General features: G+C 44.9%; 1 protein-coding gene across 3 annotated transcripts in view; it reads left to right on the top strand.

Annotated features, from left to right (window-relative positions):
* Positions 1 to 13,003, top strand: part of LOC129841328 (catenin alpha-2) — a 697,172-nt gene that overhangs the window by 235,183 nt on the left and 448,986 nt on the right. The window lies entirely within an intron of this gene.

Raw genomic sequence — 13,003 nt, 5'->3', positions numbered from 1 at the left:
AACGTGTTCTAATAAAAGAGTTCAGGAAAAGTCCTTGGATGGACCTTGGGGATGGACCTATATTTCTTCTTCTTGTTCTCTTTCCTCAGAAAAGAATAATCTTCCCTCCTACCCAAGGCTGCCATTTTGAGGCCCTCTTTGATAGTTCCTCAAAAGAGCGAGAAATCATTCTTCGCAGAGGTTATCGGCAGCTCCCTAATTCAGTCCTCTTCCCAGATAATTCAAGCGTGGCGCCGGGGCGAAGTGGAGTTTATAATTCCCCAGCATTTTCATTAATTTGCTGTCCGTGTTAGCCGCCCATGGTAATCAGGGAAATAAAATAGGCCCAGAGAACGATAATAAATCACAGTGTGACTCGGTGTTGTCTGCTAGCGCTCTGGTGTATTACGGTGAGGTGATGAGACAAAAAATGGACTTCAGATTTCTCATCCTCCCAGAGTTGGGGTGTTATCCCTTTTCACTCCCATGTGTTTGTGTGTGTTCTCACTCTCATACTATCTCTATTCAATCTCTCTCTCTCTTCTCTAACTAACTAATATCGATATCCTGGCGTTTGGGAATGGGCTGCTGGGAATCTCCCAGTTCCGTTGTGCTCTGTGCTACAGAGTTAGGGGAAAACCCTGAGCTTATTTGGAGGAAATGTATGCCATATAGGTGGTTTGTGATGATCCAAGGCGCCAGGGTTCTAACCCCCGCTCTAGCTCCCCATTTTCACAACATCTGTAAGAGCGGGAATATGTTAGGCAGGGGTTACCTGAAGGATCTGGGAGAGGAGGGGGACTTCCTCAGTGTTCTCTCAGCCTTTGCCAAATTAGAAAGCAAATAAATGGCCCGGTTCCCATCGCAATCAAGAGGTTGACAGGGTAGAGGGTATCCCATGCCGCCGTGCTTAGCTCAATTCCTTTTTCCCTCAGTGCCATTAAAATCATATCACATCATATTGAGCAGTCTACTAGAAAGCATAATCTACAGATTGTTAGTAGGGACCCAGCGAGCACATTTGGTTCTTTGGAAGTTGTAAGAACGTCTGTTTTTGGTTTGTATGTATCTGTAATCGCTTGTATGTATCTGTCGACTCGCTATAGTGGCTTTTGGAGTTCTGGCTCAGTATTAGGTACCTGAATGTTTTTGTTCCAATTTGTGTACTAAGACACAAACACCTCAGGATGCAGTTCCTTGCTCTGGGAGTATCTCAAACACTTGGGTGTCTGTATTGTGTAGCACACTGTCTGTGCGCTGGTGCACGACAGCTACTTCCTGCTTTAATAATGCTGGGAGAACGCAGACCGCCTGCCGTCCCGCACACACACACTCTGCCCCAATTAGACTTGTTCGGCTAGAAATGGAGAACACCCAAAGCGCGCCAGACAGACAGCCAGACTACACAACAACCAGCAGCTCCTCGCTGTCCCACCCCCTCTGCTCCACACCGCGTAGCCATCTCTGATGGAGATCAAATTAACTTCAGACGTATTCATGTAATCAAAGGCTCTCAGATCCTGGTTGCCTATTGCATTAGAGATCACCCTTTTCCTCCTCCATCTCCCACTTCGGACTCACTCCCCCCTTCCCCAGGCCCATAAGAGCTGGCAGCCTTGAGCGGCCGCTAACACGATTGACATTGATAGGTGGATCAAACTATGGAATCAAGAGTAATTGCATTAAGCGAGCAGACATGTATCCGGGGACCTGGGCCTGTAACTGCATTAGGGCTTCTACATATGTTAGCGTTATGGATGCAGTGGCCAAATGCTATGGGCGCTCAAGCATGGAGGCCATTATTTGCAGAAAACCGGGGGTGGGGGCTGCCGAGGGGACGGGAGGGGGAGAGTAAAATGTACTCTGTGGTACAAAGGGAAGCCGAGCGGAACTGTTCAATCAGAAAGTAAGGGGGCGGGGGGAAGGAAAGAAGGAGATGAGTGATAGAGGGAGAGAGGGAGAGTAGAGAGAGAGGAATACATTTAAACCAAAAGGTGCTATAAGCAAATACACCTCACGTCACTTAATATATAAGGTCCATAAAATGCCATATTGCATATCAAACATGGATTTACCCATTTAAACGTCCACTTCTCAAATCAAATAGAAACCCAGCCTAGAACCCCAAACAGCAAGCAATGCCGATGTAGAAGCACGGTGGCTAGGAAAAACTTCCCCTCTCCTCACTCTGAGTATCATAATACCCAACCAGTGATAATAGTTTGATCTGCGGTGAGGCACATGTTGAGCTCCTAGTAGAGTTCCTATCTCTCCTAGTTCCTAGAAGCCTTTCTCTGTTTTTTTGCCTTAGCATCACCAGCATCAGCACTTGACATATCGCTGACCCTGTACTTCACTGTACTGCACTGCACTGCACTGTACTGCACTGTACTGTACTGCACTGCACTGCACTCTCCATTCCCATCCAGCCTCTGCTGTGTCATCAGTAGTACAAGGTTTGTTCCTGTCTCTGTCTCTGTCTCTGTCTCTGCTTTGCCCTCGATGGGGGCATTGGCCTTTGGTGAATCGGTGTGCGACTTAAGACTTGTTTCCAAGTAACTCGCATGTTGAACAAGGCTGTTAGGTTGGAGATTTATTGTCTTCAAGGCTACATACACACACTTGGCATGCACACACACACACACACCACCCGCCCAAGTTTCCCTTGAGTCTTTAGATCGAAGGGCACACAAAGACAACCTCCACGTCAATGGATATCAGGCGGGATTCTCCCGCTCTCTCAGGATTGATCATTTCCCCTTTGCTCTTGTCCCTCCCCCCGTCCTCCTTTATGAAGTATATTTACCATAACTCAATAGCCGCCGTAGCCTCCACAAGCTGCTCGTTGAAATGTATCGACAGTTCTTCCCGATTGGAGTGGGCCTGTCTCTTTTCTGTGTCTCACAGGCCCTCCTGCATCTTTCATGAGCTTAGCGGTCGCCGTCAGTGTATCCACTGTGCAACACAGTGGAGATTTTTCTCACAGGATTAGCGCTTAGCTAACTGGGGCCTGTCCTGCTTGCCTGCCTGAATCCAGTATCTGCCAGTCATTTATCTTACGGGAAATAAGGCTTGTTTTACTGCCCGTCCACCATGCTATAGGCTAGGCAGTAACTCAACATCGTTCAATGTCTTTGATAGGTTGTTATTCTCTTTATAACCATATGTGAGCTTTTTATGGGTTACCCTATCCCCACTTCGCCGAGTGAGGATACCTGAAATAGCTTCAGTTGACATATAAACACGTGTAGTCAATGATCAACCTTTATGTTTTAATAAGGCGAGGACGGTGTGTTTTTTTTTTGAGTATTGATCTAGTGTGTGAATAAGAGACGTCTGGGGGTTTTGTATGGATTTCTGGCTGCCATAGGCATGGAATGAGTTGTGCTTTGCTTATGAAGGTCATTTCAGATAGAGCCATAAATGACATGATCTTACAAAAAAATATTTCTTATATTACTTTTCAGAAATGTATATGGAATTTCACACGACAAAGAAACCCATTGTATGATGTGCATGTGTGTGTGTATTTAATGTCTGTTTTAAGGGGCAGTCTTGTTTAGGGAAGGGTTTTTATTTGTTTCCATAAAAAATAACTAGTTGTTCAGAGCACAACTGTCACCGGTGGAGAGTAGGAGGCAGTCGCAGGTTTAGAACTACTGAATTCATTTAAGCACCATGGATCAAAGCGGGACGAAGCCCAAACGCTGTTGTGCTCAGAATATCTCTTCATAAACAAAAAGGCACAGGGCAAACCCAAAGTGCAAAATATAAAGTACTCAGGAAATAGAAGGCGCGATTCCTCTCAGGAAAACAAGTAACATTTACAATGACCGACAAAGACAAATGACAGAGGGAGTGTATATATTACAGTGATAGAGTGGGGATTGGAACCAGGTGTGTGTAATGATGACGAGACAAGTCCGGGGTTGATGAGTGAAGGGCGACGCCGAACACCTGAGCTGGCCAGGAGAGGGAGCCAAAGCGAAAGCTGGTGTGACAACAACGCCTGGGGGTCATTTAGCTGTTCTATTTTGAATTTTAGGACCCCTTTAGGTATAAAAGCACATGTTATTTGGGTTAAATATTGATTTGGCCTTTACTGCTAAAGCCCATAGAAATATTTGACCCCTTTTTTTAGGAGGAAGGCAGAAAACCAATTTTGATGTGGATGTTTTGGTCATGTAACTTAGATTGACAAATGGGTACGTCTATCGACTCTAGGGTGTTAATTGTACAACCGGCCTGCCACTTTTGCTGCCACAGTGGCAAGGTCCTAGTACCCCTGTTACAGCCAGTGTAATAGTGTATGTCCTTAGAGGCGTGCCTCTGAATGGAGATGCTGGTTCACAGTGCAAAGCCAAGAGAATTACACCCTCCCTGGGCCACAATGTTCAATGAGGGCCTGGTGCTTGTAGAGTCCCCCCCAGCCCGAAGGCCGTTTTCTTGCCTCGGCCCTGGGAAGTTCCATTTCACGGGAAGTAAGCACGGTAATTGTCCCCGCCTGCCAGGGCCTCTCTCTAAAAATAAAATGGCCAAAATCTGCAGGCTTACGGAATCTAGGAAAGTGTGATTGCAGAAGCAATGTAGCCAGAACCGAGCGGCGGCCCTGAGCGCTATAGACCTGAAGGGGAGGCCCAAAGAAACAGAGCAACATGAAGACCAACAGCATTGTAGCTAAAGGTGCCAGCCAGCACAACAGAGAAGATCAAATTTCACCCCCACCTTTGACATCGACATAAAATAGTCAAATAAAAAGTGCAGCACAGGCCCACGATAAGTCCAGCTCTGTCACCTCCGTCGTTTAAATAAGTGGACCAAGGCGCAGCGTGAGTAAAGTTCCACATATTTATCACAGTGAAACTTCAAAACAACAAAGAATTAACGAACGTGCCATACGTAGCGCACATAGGCACTAATCAAAACAATATCCCACAACGCAGGTGGGAAATGGGACACACTAAGTATGACCCCAATTAGAGGCAACGAAATTCAGCTGCCTCCAATTGGGAACCATACTCACACACCAACATAGAACTAAAATAACTAGAAAACCCCTGCCAGTCACGCTCTGACCTATTACAACGAGGGCTCTCTATGATCAGGGCGTGACAAGCTCAGGGATTCAAACCAGCGGCCTTTCAATTACTGGCCCAATGCTCCTAACCACTAGTCTACCTGCCACACTTTAGAGCCACCGCTATTGTTCTTATCAAGACAATATACCTCTATTCGAAGAGCTTCTTCCTCAAGCTATAAGGAGCTGTCCGTTCCGCTTTATCTGATACCCCCCTGGCCTCCTTCTCTTAAATTACTGAGCCTATTAGTCGATCAGCTTTATGGCCAAGGACTATAAACACAGGGGGGAAAAGGAAGATAGGAATGATAGTTGGGTGCATTTTATTGCTTCAATAAATAGCCGTTTAAGAAGGGAGGCATATAAAGACATAGGCCATGTGACCGACCAATAGGGGATACTGTAGCAGCTTGATGTAACGTACACAGGGTGTAGCAATATTGGTGTTGCTCGTGTTCACGTTCACGTCATGTTCACGTCATGTTGACGTAATGGAAATGTCTTACTTGTTGTACACTGTAGCTGATTGTCAACATGCTCGGCAAAGTTAGCCGTACTATATATTTTTTGTCTTTCGTTTCTACAACATATCGAAACGTTGGACATGTATGGCTTCGAGTAGACTGACAATAATAAGCGTGTCAAAGCGCAGCCCGACAGTTTTGGTTGTATTGTATGACAAAGGAGAATATCTCTATCGATTAGCGATGGGTACTCTCCCGATTGGTCCGTGGCATAATAAGATAAGTCCAACGAAGCAGACCGCCTAAGGCAAAACACCTACCCCTTCATTCTCCAGAAAAGACACATGGTAAAATACAGTCCAGAATTGTCCTTTTCTTTTTAATTTCTCCCTTCCATCCTGTCGTGAAAGCCATGGTATTAATGAGCCGGGGTTCTTGGGAGTGCCACAGACCCAGAGAAGTTCACTCTGGAGCAGGGCAGAGGGCTCGGGCTCTGTGTGACTAAGAATTCATGTGTATGTATTACAAATGGCAAATAAACGTTGAGCTTGAGTTAGGACTGGGGACCTTTTTAGCGGTCCGAATCGCACTTAATACAAAGAAGCGACACACATGAACCCACCCCTGTGCTCATGTCACAGAGTTGAAGTGACACACGTGTTTAGTATTTCTAATTTGACCTTTGGCCTGCTATCAGATTGTGGTCCTTGTGTCCTTGTCTTTGTCAGGTGCACAGTGCGTTTTAAAATACTATTTGAAATAAGACCTGCCTCTTAAATGGTGTTAACCTGACGTCGGTTCTTGTCTGAACAAAACTAAAAGCGACTTGTGCCTCTCTGCAAATGAGAAATAGAGTGGATGAATCTCATAATAAGATGAGAACCAGTGTACACTGATTTTGACATTGTGTGTGCATAACTTGAATTTGCCAACTCACATTCGCCCCTTTCCCTAACAACCTCTTTCATCTCCCAGACCTTGGCTTCAGTGTGTTTTCCACATTTCTTTGGCCTAGTTAGGATAATTAGATGTTTTAGATTTGTAGATGGGTTTTCAGCATTTTCTGCACTTTGATATTAGGGCCTAGTACGTGGTGTGTATGAATAATTATTCTCGACACATTTCAAAAAGACCTTTTGAACTGCAAGTGTATTCGATTTTGGGTATGTACACTATCTGCCTGGAGGTGCTTTTAATAGCTGTTACATTTTCCCATTTATTTTTGAGAATGGGAGAGAGGCCGAGCAATTGGATCAGAGAATAGATTGAGCAACAGGGCGACTTAGGCACGGGTCCAAATAGTATTTGTTTTCTTTCAAATACTCAATTTACTTTTAACTCCTTAGACTTTTCTCCAGGGCCGTGCACCACCCCCACCCCCCCAATGGTTTTATATAATTTACCATTCACCAAAAAAAGCGAGGCAAACCAGAACCACATATTAATGGGAGTTTAAAAGAACCAGTACTTCTTTTCTAGAACAGCTACTGGTGGTCGGCTATATCAGACGAGCAAAGCTAATGTAGGCTAGATGAATTCGCTTGTTAGCCAGGCTATGTAATCAAAACAAGCTAACTAGTCTTTACTTGAGTAGAATTTGTTTTGCTACTGACAAACCGTCAAACTGCAGTTGCCCCACTTCCCTGTCCCTGACCGCGAGACGACAAACGCGAGCGATGTCACCATAAGGTAGTGGCATTCAGTTCCAACTCACCGCCCTGCGCAGGCGGGAAGCTTGTGCATGCGACCAGGACAAGTGAGGCAACACAGTGCCACGCTCGCAGAAAGGGCGGAGAGAGAGACTTTTTTCAAGATGAATGAGTTCATGATGAAATGATATTGTTTGATAAGCAATTTGTTGCATTTAAAGTTACAGGAGAGAAAATAGACAACATTTCACATAAGGGAAAAAGGGGTCGGTGCTCCAGCACCCATTGGGCTCCATCTGTGCATGTACCTTTTCTTCTCAATGACAAAGAAAGATCCCCATTTTTTCTTAAGGCTTTTTGGTTATTCAAAGTTCACCAGTAACTGTAGTAGGTAGTTAGGCAACAACCATCTGCTTTGCATATGTGTAATTCACGTGGCTAATGGAAATGTGTCTTGTAACAGACTGCACCGGGTCCCTAATTGGAAAGGCAATTCACTGTCTCTCCCTATGGGCATACAGCAGTCAGAGAGGGCTAATATAGCAGAACCTGGGGTGGTTATTTTCAGGGGTGTTGCTTTCACACCATCCAATTCATACACAGACACTCTGTCTCTGCACATTAAGATAGTATCATTGACAGTCCCTTGCTTCATGCTGTTGGTGCCATTCCCAATTATATTCCTACCTGAAAAGCCAGATTGCTAGGAAGTCTGTTCATAATGGAAGAGAGAGAGAGAGAGAGAGAGAGAGAGAGAGAGAGAGAGAGAGAAGAGAGAGAGAGAGAGAGAATAGAGAGAGAGAGAGAGAGAGAGAGAGAGAGAGAGAGAGAGAGAGAGAGAGAGAGAGAGAGAGAGAGAGGAGAGAGAGAGAGAGAGAGAGAGAGAGAGAGAGAGAGAGAGAGAGAGAGAGAGAGAGAGAGAGAGAGAGAGAGAGAGACAGAGAGAGAGAGAGAGAGAGAGAGAGAGAGAGAGAGAGAGAGAGAGAGAGAGAGAGATGAGAGAGAGAGAGAGAAGAGAGAGAGAGTAGAGAGAGAGAGAGATGAGAGAGAGAGGGAGGAGAGAGAGGAGAGAGAGAGATATAGGAAAGAGAGATAGAGGAGAGAGAGAGAGGAGAGAGAGATCCGTCGGGGTTTTGAGTGTTCTTTGTCTGCCGGGCAAATGACAAAGGGCTAATTAAAGCAATTACTTGAAGCGGCGAGCATTGCAAAACATTGCACATTTATAGCAACAACATTTACACACTGCTGAACCGAACCCATCCCGGCCCTATGGCTTAAGGATATGTTAGTGGCGTCAGCGGTACTCTGATAAAGTGTTTATGGTTCTCCTGATGCATAGCTGAGGAGTTAGCATAACACACACGGAGGGGGAATTCATAGCTAAGCTATCAACATTAGTTTGTGCTGTTGACGCTGTGTTTTCATTCATACGTACAGAACAGGGAACATTTGACGGCGGTAACATTTTTCAAAGTGTTACGCCTACTCACGAGCAGGTGTTCAGGGAGATTTTTGGTGATTGATATCTCACCATAGTTTGGAGTTTGGGTTTGATTAAAGATGTTACACGTATTTGCTAAGTTGTTGCAGCTCTTAGATTCACAGACTTTTACCGTGGAATTGCTCACTTGCTCATTGGCGTTTAAAAAAGAAAACACAGTTACCTTATTCTGTTTTAGACTAGGTAATAGTTCATGTCCCTTTACTCCCTCCTCTCCAAGTCCTTACCGTATCAAACTTCTCCATTCCCTCCAGCGGGCACCACGTGGGTTGCCAGGTTGGGGAATTATTGACGCCTTGCAGGCTCCCACCAGACATATCGAAAACAGATTTACTTAGGAACATAACATATTTTTGCTAAATACTTGGTGGAAGGGGGAAGTGGCTGGATGGCTTGTGGGGATGGAAGGACACGCGAGGGCCAATGGGATTTCTTCCACAGATGGCGTCCGGCCGAGTTAAGTTCCTGGGTAATAGCAGTGGGACCAGGGCAATGCATTTATCCCCCCCCCCCCCCCACACACACACACACACACACCTGTCTCTCTTTGCCTTCTGTTGCCTCTACACAACTCTCATTAATCCAGTTGTGATTTAATTTCTCTCTCTCGTTCTCCCTCTGTCATTTGGGTCGGGGAGATTGGAACATGGAGCATCAGGAGAGAGCTGTGCTGGTGGCTGGCATCCATTCATTAATGTCTGGAGCGCGGCGTGATTGAAATCAATTACATTCCTCTGAGCTGCTCTCCACTGTGGCAGGCAGGCAGGCAGTCACACTGCAGTCCTGACACCAGGGGACGGATGGAGCGAGGGAGGGAGGGAGGGATGAAGGCAGGGAGGGAAAGAGGGATGGATGGAATGGGCTATAGAGGGAGGGATGGGGATGAAGAGGGGAATGATGGAGAGAGAGAGAGAGAGGAAGTCAGAATTAAATCTTGAGGAGGGGGGGCTTAGGGGAGAGTGTGGTTAAGAAAGAAAGTAAGAACGAAAGAAAGAAAGAAAATGAAAAAAAAGGAAAGAGGCAGACGTGGAAAGAAAAGAAAAGGGTGTTGGGTTCTGAGAATATGAAATATACTTATTCATGTCAGTGAGGGAGAGAGGGTAAAGTATAACGTTTACATTATGTCAGGATAGGTTATTGTTAGCCATCAGGGATCCTATGGGAGGGATCCTCTGGGAGGAGAAGAGACAGTCTGGTGCCAGTCAACATGACAGCCGTGAGTTGGGGAGGAGTGAGCACTTTGGGGCAGAGGTCAGGTCAGATGAAGTGAGGAAGAACAGGTATCACTAAGGTTCTGTCTAGTAACAGAGATGTATTGGCTGTTCAGATGTGTAGGAGGAGACTCAGCGTAGGAGAAAGGGTTACATATCAGTGCTTGTGTGAAATGTCATTGTCTAATGCAGCTGTATTGATCCTCTGGGAAGAATAAACTTGGTATAAGTTTTCATAGTGTCCGTGAAGTATTTAATCTGAGAAATTAGAACCTAGCAAGGTAAATCAAAACAATCCAAGAAAGTCGGGACAAATAATGATCCAGAGTCTGGAACAACACTATACTGTAAACTCAACATGTAAAGTGTTGGTCCGATGTTTCCTGAGCTGAAATAAAAGATCCCAGAAATGTCCCACATGCACAAAAAAAAGCTGATTTCTCTCAAATGTTGTGCACACATTTGTTTACATCCCTGTTAGTGAGAGAAAGTTGTGAGACGCTGAGCCACGTCGTATGTATCACTTGTGACTCAGCACCAGGCTCCGCCGTTCCAACCTCCAGGGCATATCTGTGTTGGTTGGTTAGACCAAAGCGTTAGTAAATGCTCAACCATATCGACATATATTGTGTCAAAACCGCCCAAGATTCACACTGATAGGAATTGTCTGTCGGGCATAAAAAAAAAGTCCCCGAAAAAAATCTGTTATTTCACTAAATTAGCTGCCTAATGTACACATAAAGGGAAGCGACCACTTACGTCTGTAGCTGCGATGCTCTGGCAGTCAGTATATTTCTCTGGCTGTTTTATTGATGAACCATTTTTGTTAATTGAGGAAGGAAGCAAGGAAACAGCAGCTTCTGCTTCCCTCCAGAGGATGCGTGCCAAATAGCAGTAGGGGTTCTGGTCAAAAGTAGTGCACTATATAAGAAATATGGTGCCATTTGGGATGGAGCCCTAGTCGGGGACAGCAAAGGCAACATGTGACAGAACATACACACTTAGCAGGCCGGTTATGGAGAGACAGAAACTTGTTTCTTAGTAACGGTTGTCGACGGTGACAGTATAATGAACAGAATAAATGTGCAACCTTGCAAAGAGGGTGGCCATTTTAGAAAATATTTAGAAATAATGTATATATACTCAGTCCTTTTACAACACACTCTACTGTCAGTCTGACCCTTAAACATGAATCAGTCTGTGGACAATGTTTATATTTAGGGTTGCAAAATTCCGGTAACTTTCCCCAAATTCCCAGGGTTTCTGGAATTAGAGGGGAATAAGAAGGAAATAAGGAGTCCTCCAGTAAGGATTTCTGGAAAGTTACCGGAATTTTGCAAGTCTATATACAGTATCAGGGAGTGAAATATATAAATAACATGCTATATATATTCATAATGTATTATAATGATGTTTTTATATGTGATTTAAACAGAGAGCAGTTTGCACTACTCCTACGAGAATATAGTCAGAACAGGATGAAGTTTGTTGCATCGATTAAGTTAACTTTGGACTAAAGAACAATGGAAAAACAAGCAAACAAAAGTCTGCACTTTTTCATTTGTAAGACAAACTCATTCAAAGGCGACGTCCTCATGGAACGGGAGAAGAATCAATGCCAATTTAGTCTAAACTCCGCTTAGATATCCATCCTCTGACTGTCTGGCAAAGTTACAAACTAACTCGGAAATGTCACATACACAGGGAGTGGGCGACATTTAATTGTCTTTCTTTACACCAAACAAGCTCGCGAGTGTCAAAGTCCCCACACTTTTATTGAGTCAAAAGAAACACCGGAAATCTATAAATCATTATGAAACACCAATGAGGCTTTGTTGGCCCAACAATAATAAGGCTATTGTTGGCCGTGCTGCAATATATTTCATTTGGAAGGTCGTTCTTCTATTAAGCGTTGAAAAGCTTTGCCTTTCCCTCCGCTGTGTCCCTGGCAGCCTCCTCGCTGTCCTCACCACCCATATAGTACCACCTATTCTGTAAATTAGCCTCGGAACCGCCATGAAAAAGCCTTTTATGCCTCATTCCCAGGCCAGTGTAATTGCTTTATTACCCGGCGCTCAAATGAGTTTTGGTTGGTTATTATCGTTCCATGGGGCATAATGAAATTCTATTCCTGCTGCAGTGCAACAGTATACTAATAAAGCGATAAATAGACAGGGGGTGAGGGGTTTCAGGATCGATATGACACACGCTCCCCCTCTGTTTGTTGTCTGAATGGCTTGTCGGGAGGACACACACTGAGCCACGTGCACACGCGCATGCAGACACAAGCGCACAGACCCACACACAAACACACACACACGTGTGCTAGTATAAATCGGGGAGGCAGCATGCGCAGTGAGCCGCGGTCTGAAATAAGAAATCCAAATGACAGGAACTATAAAAGAGGGCAAGGTTCTTCTCTTCTCCACGGCTGCTATCAGTCTGCTGGAGATCTATATTCCATCACTTCTTAGACCCACCAGAAACAAAGAGAACGAGGGGGAAGTATCATCTGTGGAACTGTCAAAGATTTTTTTGTGAAAAATAACTGTATCGGGCAACGTACTTACTGCCCCTGCTTGAATCGATTTCATTCAGAATGCAAAGGTCTAGGAAGGACGCTATGCACATGGCTCACCCTCATCGTCCTACGTAGTACTTGTGTAAGAAATGAAATGTCACTTGTGGCAGCAAACAGTATTAGCTGTTACTTTCCATTTGAAGTAGCACAGCCGTTGTGTGTGTGTGTGTGTGTGTGTGTGTGTGTGTGTGTGTGTGTGTGTGTGTGTGTGTGTGTGTGTGTGTGTGTGTGTGTGTGTGTGTGGCATAATCATTGATTGTTAGCTATTTCACGCTGTGAGCTTTTTTACATGACATCTGGCAAAGTTACAAACTAACTCCGATATGTCACATACACAGAGAGTGGGCAGCATTTTGTGTGCGTGTGTGTGTGCATGTGTGTGTGCGTGTGTCCGTCTGTCTGCCTGTCTGTGTGTTCTGCAGATACTGTCTTTTAATTAATTTCCTAACCGGTAGGAATGAGATGTCCCTCGTAATCATTTTGGGAGCTGTTGTGTATGTCTGTCTGTCTGTCTGTCTGTCTGTCTGTCTGTCTGTCTGTC

This window comes from Salvelinus fontinalis, chromosome 42 (genome assembly GCF_029448725.1).
Source record: "Salvelinus fontinalis isolate EN_2023a chromosome 42, ASM2944872v1, whole genome shotgun sequence".
NCBI classification, from domain to species: Eukaryota; Metazoa; Chordata; class Actinopteri; order Salmoniformes; family Salmonidae; genus Salvelinus; species Salvelinus fontinalis.
Note: the sequence above shows the minus strand (reverse complement) of the source record. Positions and strands in the feature narration are given on the sequence as shown.